This window comes from Phoenix dactylifera, chromosome 13 (genome assembly GCF_051530095.1).
Source record: "Phoenix dactylifera cultivar Ajwa chromosome 13, Ajwa_hap1_PhDact_Kaust_v1.1, whole genome shotgun sequence".
NCBI lineage: Eukaryota > Viridiplantae > Streptophyta > Magnoliopsida > Arecales > Arecaceae > Phoenix > Phoenix dactylifera.
In genome coordinates this window covers 19,425,936-19,439,808 of record NC_143202.1, presented here as the reverse complement: position 1 = coordinate 19,439,808, position 13,873 = coordinate 19,425,936, and the positions used below count along the sequence as shown (strand labels likewise).

General features: G+C 37.8%; 1 non-coding gene across 1 annotated transcript; it reads right to left on the bottom strand.

The window, feature by feature from the left end:
• Positions 1-319: 319 nt before the first annotated feature.
• Positions 320-425, bottom strand: LOC120108330 (small nucleolar RNA R71). The gene has a single exon (XR_005509723.3). It is a non-coding gene; the product is annotated as a small nucleolar RNA R71 (small nucleolar RNA).
• Between the last annotated feature and the right edge of the window lie 13,448 nt (positions 426-13,873).

Sequence of the window (13,873 nt, the reverse complement as noted above, 5' to 3'; positions counted from 1 at the left end):
TCCCCATCTTGCATTCGATTACCTGAGGTAGCAGCTGTACAATATGAAATAAAGTCTAGTGTGATCCAAATGCTTCCATCTTTTTATGGGCTCACCAATGAAGACCCATATAAACACCTAGATGAATTCCTTGAGATTTGCACCACTGTCAAGATTCAAAATTTCACTGATGATGCTTTAAAACTTAGATTATTCCCCTTCTCCCTTAAAGATAGAGCCAAACAATGGCTGAATTCTTTAGAAGCTAACTCAATTCGTTCTTGGGATCAAATGCAACAAGAATTCCTTAAAAAATACTTTCCCATAGGAAGAACGAACCAGTTTAGACGTGCCATTACAAGCTTCTCCCAAACTGAGGGAGAAGAATTTCATGAAACTTGGGAGAGATTTAGGGACCTAATCCGTAAATGTCCTCATCATCAAATACCTAAGTGGCAGCTAGTGCAATGCTTCTATGATGGATTGACTGAACGAAACCGTCATATGATTGATGCTGCATGCGGGGGGACTTTCATGCTTCGAAATGAGCATGAAGCATGGCAATTATTTGAAAACCTTAATGAAAACTCCCTCCACCATGCTTCATGTTCTCGTCAAGCACCCCCGAATTCTCAAAGAAGAGGAACCATTTGTGAAATAAGTAATTCTATGGACCTGTCTAGCAAGGTAGATGCATTGTCCCATAAGATTGACCAACTAATGATAGGAGGACATGTCGTTAGCTCTTCCCAAGCACAAGTGTGTGCTATCTGTTCTAGCCCATCGCATCCAATTCATGAGTGCCCCTCAGCACCCCAATATCCCGAACTCGTGCAAGAACACATCAATGCTGCCCAAACACAGCCCAGACCGGGTAATGATCCATTTTCCAATACATATAATCCGGGATGGCGGAATCATCCAAATTTTTCTTGGAGGCAGCAAGCTTCTAATACCTCCCAACCCTTCTCCCAAAATTTTCAAAATCCTCAGAATTTTCATCTCTACCGTCCCTCAACTCAATTTCAATACCCTCCCCCTCCAACCCAAAGAAATACAGCCTTCGAGGAGAAAGTGTTGACTGCCCTTCAAGGTTTGGAGGCAAATACACAACTATTGCACTCTCACACACAATCAATTGCTAAGCTAGAATCCCAAATGGGTCAACTAGCCAATGCATTAAATAAACGAGAGGAAGGTAAGCTTCCAAGTCAACCAATGAGTAATCCAAGGGGACAATATGTGGCTCAAGAAGCCCGATTAAATCATGAGCAAGCCAATGCTTTGACTACCCTAAGGAGTGGTCGTATAATAGATAATAAGGTTGGGGAGGGTAACAATAAGGAAGATGAAGAAGAGGAGAGGAATGTTTCACATGAAAACCCAAAACCTTCTTCAGCTAGTCCACCATCTGTCACAACCCATACTCCAGAGGCTCCATTTCCTGAAGCACTTAATGCACCCACTCCCTTTGGCAAGAAGGGAACTTCACTAGAAGAGATGATGGAGGTGTTCAAACAAGTTAAAATCAACCTTCCACTTCTTAATGCCATCAAACAAGTTCCCTCCTATGCCAAATTTCTCAAAGACCTTTGCACCCAAAAGCGAAAATCTAGGACACATGTGCCTAAAAAGGTCTTACTTACTGAACAGGTAAGTTCCATTCTCCAATACAACACCCCTCCAAAATTCAAAGATCCTGGCGCTCCCACTATTTCCTGTGTCATAGGAGATAACTCCATTGACCGAGCACTCTTAGATCTAGGGGCAAGTGTGAATCTTCTACCCTATTCAGTCTATGAGAAATTTGGGTTAGGTGAATTAAAACCTACCTCGGTGTCCTTACAATTGGCTGATCGATCTGTGAAGATACCACGGGGGATGATTGAAGATGTTCTTGTCAAGGTAGACAAATTCTATTTTCCAGTAGATTTTATCGTCCTTGACATGGAACATGTGCCCAACCTAAAAAAACAAATCCCTGTGATTCTTGGTCGTCCTTTTTTAGCGACAGCCAATGCATGCATCAACTGTAGAACTGGGGCAATGGATATATCATTTGGGAACATGAAAATTAAATTGAATGTGTTTCATGCCGCTGACCAACATGTGAGGGAAGACGAGTGCTGCCTAATTGACGAAATGGATGATCTTGTAGAGGAAGCCCTTCCCTATATCTTAGCCGATGACCCCTTAGAGGCATGTCTGGCCCATTTTGACATTGACAACTTTGATATAGACAAGGCCATAGAAGAAGTTAACATCTTACTTGACAATCAATCTCCTGTGAGTTCCCTTCCTTGGAAGAGCCGACCTGAACCTCTTCCTCCCATTGCTAGCGCGCCACTTTGTCCTTCCATTGATTCACCACCTAAACTTGAGTTAAAGCCACTTCCAACAAATCTTAAGTATGCCTTTCTAGGACCAGAAGATAGCCTCCCTGTAATTATCGCAGCCAACTTATCTACTGAACAGGAGGGTAAACTTTTGAGGGTGCTAGAAGAAAATAAACATGCCATAGGATGGTCTGTAGCCGATTTGAAAGGGGTTGACCCCTCTGTTTGCATGCATCGAATTCATCTCGAAGATGATGCAAAGCCTACCCGAGAAATGCAAAGAAGACTCAATCCTAACATGAAGGAGGTAGTCAAGAAAGAAGTGGTGAAGTTATTAGATGCCGGAATCATTTATCCAATTTCTGATAGTAAGTGGGTGAGTCCGACACAAGTGGTACCCAAGAAATCAGGTATCACTGTGGTTGAAAATACGGAAGGAGAATTGATACAAACACGCACAACCACGGGTTGGCGCGTGTGCATTGACTATAGAAAACTTAATTCAATGACTAGGAAGGACCATTTCCCTCTACCTTTCATAGATCAAATTTTGGAACGGTTGGCTGGTCAAGGCTTCTACTGCTTCTTAGATGGTTATTCTGGATATAACCAAGTACCTGTCTACCCGGACGATCAAGAGAAGACCACCTTTACTTGCCCATTTGGGACATTTGCCTATAGGAGGATGCCTTTTGGACTATGTAATGCACCCGCAACTTTTCAACGATGCATGATGGCCATCTTTTCAGATATGGTAGAAAACTTTCTAGAAGTGTTCATTGATGATTTCTCAGTTTTTGGCCTATCTTTTGATGATTGTTTAGACAATTTGACCTTAGTTTTGAAAAGATGTAAGGAGACCAACCTAGTACTAAGTTGGGAAAAGAGCCATTTTATGGTTCAAGAAGGCATAGTTTTAGGACATATCGTATCCAAGAGGGGCATTGAAGTAGATAAAGCCAAAGTCGATCTTATTTCCAATCTCCCTCCACCCAAAACTGTGAAACAAATCCGATCATTCCTTGGCCATGCTGGTTTCTACCGTCGCTTCATTCAGGATTTCAGTAAGATTTCCAAACCCTTGTGCAATCTTCTGGCCAAGGACACTCCCTTTGTCTTTGATAAAGCATGCGAGGAGGCATTTGAAAATCTTCGCTCGAAATTGACCACTGCACCTATCATACGGCCCCCTAATTGGACCCTTCCATTTGAACTAATGTGTGATGCATCCGACTATGCTATTGGGGCAGTCTTAGGGCAACGGCTAGATAAAGTACCTCATGTCATTTACTATGCTAGTAAAGCACTCTCAGATGCACAATTAAACTACACCACCACTGAGAAAGAATTGCTAGCGGTAGTATTTGCACTAGACAAGTTTCGATCTTACTTATTAGGATCCAAGGTTATCGTATTCACTGATCATGCTGCCCTTCGACACCTTCTTGCAAAGAAGGATACTAAACCCCGTCTGATTCGATGGATTCTTTTACTACAAGAATTTGACCTAGAAATTCGTGACAAGAAAGGAACTGCAAATGTCGTAGCGGACCACTTATCTAGGATTCTTCTTGAGCCCTCTTGTAAAAATACCTCACCCTTACACGATTCTTTTCCAGATGAACAATTATTTGAGGTACAAAGAATAAAAACGCCATGGTTTGCAAACATAGTGAATTACCTTGCCATAGGACGAATTCCTGATGATTGGTCAACTCAAGATAAGAACCGATTCTTTTCACAAGTAAAGTTCTATTATTGGGATGATCCTGATTTATTCAAGTATTGTCCCGATCAAGTCATCCGTCGATGTGTCCCTGAATGTGAATTTCAAAGTATTCTTTCATTCTGCCATTCACAAGCTTGTGGGGGACATTTTGGGGGTAGAAAAACTGCAGCAAAAGTTTTACAAAGTGGATTTTATTGGTCCACACTTTTCAAAGATGCCCATAACTTTTGCCAAACTTGTGAACGGTGCCAACGGATGGGTACCATCTCCCGTAGAGATATGATGCCTCTCAATCCTATTTTAATTGTAGAAATATTTGATGTCTGGGGTATTGACTTTATGGGCCCTTTCCCACCATCTTTTGGTTTCGAATATATTCTTGTAGGGGTTGATTATGTTTCAAAATGGGTAGAAGCTGTCGCCACTAAAACTAATGACCACAAGGTTGTGATTAAATTTTTACATGAAAACATCTTTTGTCGTTTTGGTACACCCCGAGCCATTATCAGTGATGGGGGATCTCATTTTTGCAACCGATCTTTTGAGGCTTTGGTTCGCAAATATAACATCACCCACAAAGTTGCTACCCCATACCATCCCCAAATGAGTGGACAAGTCGAGGTGTCCAATAGAGAGTTAAAACACATCTTAGAGAAAACGGTACGTCCCGATAGGAAAGATTGGTCTCAAAGGATAAATGATGCACTCTGGGCTTACCGTACCGCCTACAAAACTCCTATTGGCATGTCCCCCTACCGATTAGTTTTTGGTAAAGCTTGTCACTTACCGGTAGAACTTGAACATAGAGCTTTCTGGGCTATAAAAAAATTTAACTTAGATATGGCAGTAGCTGGTCCTCACCGAAAACTCCAACTAAGTGAACTTGAAGAATTGCGTAATGAGGCTTATGAAAATGCTAAAATTTATAAAGCAAGGACTAAGGCTTTTCATGATAAAAATATTAACCGTAAGTCCTTCGAACCTGGTCAAAAGGTTTGGCTGTTCAATTCCAAGTTGCGACTCTTCCCGGGTAAACTTCGCTCTAGGTGGGATGGACCATTCGTAGTGAAAAAGGTTTCTCCTTATGGTGCAGTAGAGATCCAACACCTCAATGGTGGACATATTTTAAAAGTCAATGGTCAAAGGTTAAAACCTTATGTAGAATGTGTTGCCGACGGGCAATTGATCGAATCCCTTAATTTAACGAACCCTGTTTATCAAAATAATTAAGGACCCACTGTGTCTGGCTGAAGACAATAAACTTAGCGCTTGTTGGGAGGCAACCCAATTCTCTTAGATTATTTCTTAACATTGAGGACAATGTTAGGTTTAGGTTTGGGGGTATTCATCTTGATTTTCAAAAAAAAAAAAAAAGCTTTAAAAAAAATAATAAAAAAATTATTTTTTTTAAAAAAAAATAAAAAATTTAAAATATGTTTATTTTCATAAAATAATAATAAAAAAATTATTAAAAAAAAAGTTTTGTTAAAAAAAAAAAAAACCTAATTTATATACATTTATGCGAGAATGATAAACACACAAGGTATATAAAATCTAAAAAGCCCAATGACTAGTCGGAAGTAATACAAATTTAAGTTCTTTTTATTAAGTCTCTCTTAGGGAGTTGTAAGCTAATTAATACTTTGGAATTTCACTACACACTGGCCGACTCTTCTAAGGTCTAGGCTCGACATTATGTTGAGAATATGGTAGCAACCTTGGACCCTGATGAATCATACTTATCTAATCCAAAAAAAAAAAAACATCAATAAAAATGGATTTAGTCAGGAACATTGAAAAGGGCTACCTATTGTCAAAGGTCAAGTGGGCTTGTGATGAGAACTCCGAGCATAAGTCCGTAGGGGAGTCTTGATGCCCGACACCTTATGCCAACTGGTGTGAGAGTTGTCGACTGATTGCTCGTTACACGGAGAAATCACCACAAGAGTAAAAGTGCACAATTTATATATCTTTCTTAAAAAAAAAAAAGAAAAGAAAAGAAAAAAAAAGAGGAAGAAATGCTGTATTGACCGAAAAGACAATAGTGTGAAAGCCATCGTTGTAAAAATTCGAGTAAACTGGAATATTACAGATAAAGCCCGTGAGGTACTAAAGTAAACATCCACAACTCTCGAAATCCTGCAGATAAGATGATTTTGAATCAGTGAACAGGTCCTTTCGACCAATCCTTGGAAACTACTAGTCTTTGCAATATTTTGTTGATCCGAACCCTTAGCTTGTGTACGGTCCAGATTTCACCGAGCACTCCAGTATAAATAAGTCTTACAACTCCCTAACGGAACTTAATGACTTCAACTTGAATTGCATCTTGACCTAGAATTTGGGCCGACTTAGTAAATAAAAACCGTGTGTGTTTTGAAATTCTTATCATTTATGTATCTTGAATTAGATTTTAATAAAAAAAAAGAGTTTTTGAAATTCTTTACTAGTATGCATTTGGAATTTGATTTTCACTTAATAGATCAAAAAAAAAATAATAAAAAAAAGAATAAAAATAATAATAAAAAATATAATCATAACAATAAATGATTTATTTTAATATTGAAGTTTGTGGGTATCTTCACTGGAAACCCTCACGAGACTATAACTCGTCCACTAGGGTAACCTAGGGGTTTAAAGCCTTGTTGCATATGGTAAATGCAATCGCGATGCCTGCGAAAGTGAGTTAGAGTTCCTTCTTTTCTAATTTTATTTTGCTCGAGGACTAGCAAAATGTAGGTTTGGGGGTGTGATAAGTGCTAAATAATGTACAAATTTATCTATTTTACATAGCACTTATTATTATTGTTATGCACATATTTTAAATATTAATAGAAGAAAATGTGTTTTCCCTCTCATTTCATTTGAATAAATTATTAGAGGTAATTCAAGTTTGGTTTAATTTTCTATATTAATTTAGTCTAATGTGTGTGCAGGTCGAGTCATCCCTTTCACGAACTAGTCTCAATCTGTTCCATGTGTGGACTACTTTCTCCCACATGTGCATGAAGCTACCCACTCTTTTGTCCACGTCATATTTCCCGTGTGCACCAAGCTTCCCAACTTAGCAAAACAAAGGCCTCTCCCATTTTCTCCACGTGTCCAAACTTCCTTTATTTTAGATTCAGAACAAAGCCCTTCCAACTTACCCGAGTGGACCCCAACCACGTTTCTAAAAAAAAAAAAAAGAGGAAGAAGAAATATAAATAATAAAAAAATTCACATATCCTACTCATTCCCGTATTCATCTTCCACATTATTTTATTTTATTTTATTCTTCTCTTCTCCTGTTTCAGAACAAGCCGCATGATCCTCCGATTCAAAGCCCAACTCCAGCCATCCCGAGCTTCACGGATCTTCTCCGCATCCTCCCAGCGTATTCCCTCCTTCCATGAATAACTCCCAGCCCAGCCATATCCTTGATCGCCCCCGGATCACGTTAAATAAGGAATCAGAACCCCTGTTTCAAGATTCTCTCCGCTTCACCGAGCCTCATCTTCGCCCAGATTCATTCCAAGAAGAAATCCTTTCTCCTTCCCAGCGCTGAAACAGGGGAGACCTTCTTCCCAAATCAGCCAGCCGGTGACTTCTTTCCTTCCCAGCACACCGAAGCAAATCGTCCCGGATTCCCCCCCATCTTCCGGATTCGAGAGCCCCTGCATCGCGCCTCACAGCCGCTCTAGCATCCCACGGATCACGCCATCTTCCTTCTCCATTTGAAGATCCCGTGCCAGCAACGCATGCCTTCCAAATCCTCCAAGCCATCAACGCGATCGCTGCCAGCGTCCCAGATTTCCGATGATTTCAGCATCCACCTTCTTCCTTCCGCATCAGCTACCAGCATCGCTTCCAATCCGGTGATCCCGAAATCCCAGCAGCCCACCTTCCGCTTCAGCTCCCAGCACTGCGTCCGTGAATGGCATCCTTCCGTGATCAGCGTCCCTCTTCCGTGACGCAGCAACGCACGCTCCTCCCGGCGAGTCCGTGATTCCAGCCATCCACGTGCTTGCTGGGAATCTATATAAGGGAGCCATCAGCAAGAGAGAGGGCAGCTCGGTTGGGGGGTGGAGTCCAAGAGAGGAGAGCTCGGTTGGGGGGTGGAGTCCAAGAGAGGAGAGCTCGGTTGGGGGGTGGAGTCCAAGAGAGGAGAGCTCGGTTTGAAGAAAACAGGGGAGAACCCCTGTTTCGGTGAAGAAGAAGAAGCCACCAGCCGAGAGAAAGAAAAAAAAAAAAAAGAAGAGAGAGGGGAGGAGAGAGAATAGTTTGTGATATATTGGGAAGAATGAGAGGTGAAGGCTTTCATTTGAAGATGGAAGGACATCCGGCCACCATGCGCGGCTGAACACCTAGTCTAGGGCTGGATGAAGCCCTAGCAATGTAACAGGGCATTGTAGTTCTTACTCTTTTAATCTTTTTGGAGTTTGTTTAAATTCTCATTCTCAATGAAAAATTATTTTATGATGTTTAAACCTTGAGCATGCCATTTACTATTCATGTTGCTAAAGTAGTCTAAGATGATCCATGCCTAGGAAGATGAGATGTGCTACACCCTAGATTAGCATACTTAGGTAGACACTTCATGCTATACCGAAGATGGATCTTCCTAAAACTCTTTATGCTTTTATTTTATAAGGCTTGTAGCCAAAATTGCATGCCTCTCCAAAAGATAAGATTAAGAACACAATCCTTGATGCAATGCTATGTGGTGGATTCCAAACCCTAGATCTATTTACTTTGATAAAATTTCAATCCGTACTCATAGTTTGATTTAGTTAAATCAATTTAGCAAATCCTTCTTGTTGATTTATTTTTAAAAGAAAAATAACTTATTCTTCAATCCCTGTGGACCGACACCCGTAATCACTATCCTACAAGATACGTGCTATTGCGTGGTTTATTTTCAAAATTGAAAGAACCGATCAGTGTCACCTTAGTTATGTTAGGAACCAAGGACCGCAGCTCATAGAGCTTCTCCTTCATTCGGCCACGCCGCCTCCTCTCCGAGATTAGTGTCTTTGAACGATCTCTCCTCAACTTCGCCACCCTTGTCATCTCCTTAAAGGAATTGCCATCACCTTGTTTCTCCTCAGGACTCTCCCCGACAACCCTACTCGCAGATGCATTGCCATCTACCGACAAGTAAACATCGAGAGAGTCCTCGACTGCATCGATGCGCAAGCCAGAATTTGAAGTGCCTTCTCCTTCGCCATGGAACATGTTTTCGCTCTTCGAGTGCAGCCCATCGCCATCATGCTCATTTCCGAAGTGCAGGAATTCACCAGACACATGAACATAATTTGCAATGGTTGTGTCAAAGGCATTGTTGTGCATGAGATCATGAGGGATGGAGTCTATAAGGAGTGTTTGTGGGGTGTGAAATAGGTAGTAGTCCTCCATATTATATTGAGTTGGCTATTAATCCTTGATAACTATCAAGTTGGCGTGCTTGACAACATATATAAGGAAGGTGGGAACTTGTGACCTTTGCCTACATAGTATGAACGGAATCATGAGCGAACATAAGTACCAGATTAAAATATAATTGAACAGGATTTAATAATCCTTAACCCTTCTTCTCTTGTAAGTCACGTACAGCTCACTTCAGACGCGTGTGCATGCTAAAATGGCACGTGTGGTCCCCAAATGGATGGGTTTTCTGCAATTATATATATATATATATATATATATAAAACGATCCCCCTAATGATAAAGATAAAGTAATTGATGGAATGGGGACTGCCACGGTTTTGCCAAAAGGACCAAAAAAAAAAAGTACTTGACTCATGATAACTTGCTTTTCATGATAACTTATCTTGTATTATTCACACACACACATACATACTTATATATATATATATATATATATATATATATATATATATATATATATATATATATATATATATATATATATATATATATATATATATATGCACACACATACATACATACATATATATATACACACACACACATAGCACTCATACATACGCACATATATACACACACATATATTCATACATACACACACGCGCGCACACATATATATATTAGTCTTTTATATCCTAAAATAAAAAAAATCTTTTATTTTGATCACTTCAATGGTGCCATGCTGGAGAAAGAGTTGGGCGTGAATTGCTATGGAGAATCCAAGATTTTTTTTTTGTTGGTTATTCCTTAGATGCGGATTCCATGGGCGTTCACACCCATTTTTGGATGGCCAAGATATGCCATGCCACCTTGGTGCATTTGGAAGCAATATTGGATGGTTCTGACCATCTCCTCGATGTCCCACGTCTTGTAGGATTGAGCTTATATTTAGTGCAGCCTTCCAACAAGATAAAAACAAGACTTTTTGATCGGTAGGTGGAATTGTTTAGCTCTTGTTTGGTTGTCTCTGGCTTTTTATCGAAACATACACTGTTTGGTATGTTATTGAAGCCACCTAGATGAGTCAGAGCAATGTTGGTGGACAGTTAGTCTTAAAGTAGCATGAAATAATTTGGCCAACTTTGTCACTTCTAAGCTTCTTTCAAAGTAATAAACCATTTAACTTTTAATTCATTCCCATTCTTTAGTAGTGTTGCTCTAGTCAGACTTCCATTTGATCTGCTTGGTTGAACTAGAACTCTCACAGTAAGATTCCTAGAATTTAAGGACTATCTAATTCTCATTTGCCATTGCTAAGAATTTGCTCGTAGGACAATTGCGAATTGGAAGAAAGATATTTCTCTTTATTCTAAGAAAAGATTGAAATCAATCATTCGATGAGAAAATGAAATGATAAAACTACATCAAAAAACGTTATTAGAAGCGCAAGCATCTAAATTACATTGATATCACTCATGTTAATTAGAAGACTTGGACTTCACCAATAATGTCTTTGAATCAATGATGCTTCATCCTGAGTTTTCTTTTTCTTTTTCTTTTTTTGTTTTATGTTCAATCATTTAGCTTCATATGGGAGAATCGACAAATTGAGGTTCCCCTAATAAATCTCTTCATTTATGGAATTTTACTTGTTCTTTGTATTCTCATTTTCTTTGGAAAAGTTTTTTTGTCCTTTAGTTTCTAATGTAGTCCAACATGATGGAACCTGATCCATGACACTGAAGAGTTTTCCCAACAACTCCATTAAAAAATAAGGCTTTCATTATTCCAGGTGATAATGTCCTCTTATATATAATTGTCACGTTGTTAAGCCCCCAATTAGAATCTTGGAGGACATCACCATCTCATGCAGTGTCCCTTTTCTTGTTGAGAGATTGAGCAAGACCTGCAAGGTCAGCTGTTTGGTTGTTACCTACCTGGATAAGCCTTAATTAGATACAACCTCCCCCATTCATGTTCTCTAAAACTTCTTGACATAGTTTAAACACTTGACCAGAATTCTGTTTGATTAATTTTGAACTTGGAATAAACAATTAACAAATAGAATTTGGGGTTCAAGAAGGTCAGATGAGACCCAAACCGACCCGAATGCAATATAACTTAGACTTGCCTCATACTTGAAGCTAGCACCCAAGGGTCAGGCATGAGGTCTAATATTAATTAGGTTCCAGTTTTCCAAACTGTTAGAGTATCGATCTGATATAAATGAATAAAACTCAATCTGATTTCACTTTCAAACATGCTCAATCTAAATGTAGACCTGCTTGACCAAATTCATACCTATATACTAGGTTGTCTAAACTTTACTCAGAAAGCAATTCGGGTCAGGTTGCTTTTGGGTCAGGTCTAATTCAAGCTAGTACTGGATGCGACCGGATATACTTGCAACCCGATTGTCTATTTGTGCATGTTTTTGGTTAGACCATGCCTATGGAGTTCAATCTATTCATCATATATGGGCTCACAAGAACTCAAGAAGGCACCTATCAGCTCAAATGATAAGAAAAGAAACATTTACATCTAAGCACACATCCCCATCCTCAAGGATATTTCATGGTATTTTTCGAGTTCTATTGGATTTTGCAGCCACATCAAAATTCTACATCCACATTGAGTTCTATTGGACCTAGCTCCCCAAACTCCTAAATTGAGAGCAAGGTTTTAAGATATTGAAGTATTGGTTATCTCAATGCGGGACCAAAACCAATGTGAATTCAGATCTTGATAAAGTGAGATATCTATGCCTTAGCTGATATAACAAAACTCTGATTAAATCTATAATATGTTGGACGAAAATCTCGGGTTATGTATTAACATTATATAAGAAGATATCTTATGATATTGGTTTATCTATTGAGATGAAAACCTTGATAATGAGAAAGGTGCTAAATCTCTAGACTATGGCCAATTTACTTGAAGAAGTCAATTAATATTCATTGTTTTTATATATATTGTATTGGCATTTAAAATGGTTGAGGCTCCTTTCAGTCCTTCAATTGGTGGAAAATTCCATTTATGTTCCTCTTCATCCCATTAAGGTTTTCATTTATGAAACCACAAGAATGATACCCATATGATGCGCTGGGTGTTAATGAAAACCGAAATATAATTTTATACAATAGAAGAATAATAAGAAATTTTTAAAAATAAAATAAAATATAGAGGTGCAATACTAACCTTTTCAATCGTTTCAATGATTGTGGCATAGATTTGGCACTTTAATTGTGGAATAAATAGAGGTGAGACTTTTTTTTAATCTCCTACCACCTTTGATTGTCATGACAGTAAATTTAAGACCGAAACTTTTTGTGCATGGAGGAAAATAAATAAAGAAACAATTTTTTTTTAGGTTTCCCAAAGACATAAGAGGTGGGATTTTTTTGACTTTTCTTTTTTTGCACAACTTTGGAAAGCCTTATTTTATTATGAACAGATTACTTTTTCTTAATTTATTTCATATTTTTCTGTTTCTTTACATGATTTCTTGTAATTGTTATGATTTTCTCTTTTTTGAACTATTTTTCCATTTCTAAAGGGTCCCACAAAAAATCTAATTTAATTTTGGAGAAAATATTATGAATAAATTATTTTTTTTCTTTTCTGTTATGTGTGGAGTTCCCAAAAGAAGTAAGAAGCAGATTTTTTTTTTCTTTTTTAAGAGTCCCACTAAAAATCTAATTTATTTCAAAATATATGCCAAATTTTCTATTTTTTTTATGATTTTTCATGGTAATGAAGAAGAGCCGATTTTTCAATGATTTTCTTTCTGATCTTTCTAAATTTTGGAGAGAGATCAAGTTTTCTTTCTCCTTCCTGTTTAATAGGTGTATATATATATATATATATATATATATATATATATATATATATATATATATATATATATATATATAGGTATATATATAGGTATAGGAATAAATTATTTTTTTTCTTTTCTGTTATGTGTGGAGTTCCCAAGAGAAGTAAGAAGCAGATTTTTTTTTTCTTTTTTAAGAGTCCCACTAAAAATCTAATTTATTTCAAAATATATGCCAAATTTTCTATTTTTTTAATGATTTTTCATGGTAATGAAGAAGAGCCGATTTTTCAATGATTTTCTTTCTGATCTTTCTAAATTTTGGAGAGAGATCAAGTTTTCTTTCTCCTTCCTGTTTAATAGGTGTATATATATATATATATATATATAGGTATATATATATATATATATATATATATATATATAGGTATATAGGTATATATATATATATATATATATATAGGTATATATATATATATATATATATATATATATATATATATATATATATATAGGTATATATATATATATAGGTATAGGGATGGTCTAATGATGTAGACGATCCAATCTGACATTGTATCTACCAAATCAAACAAAGATCAACAATGTCAACCTATGGGAGAACAACAATGGCAATGCCAC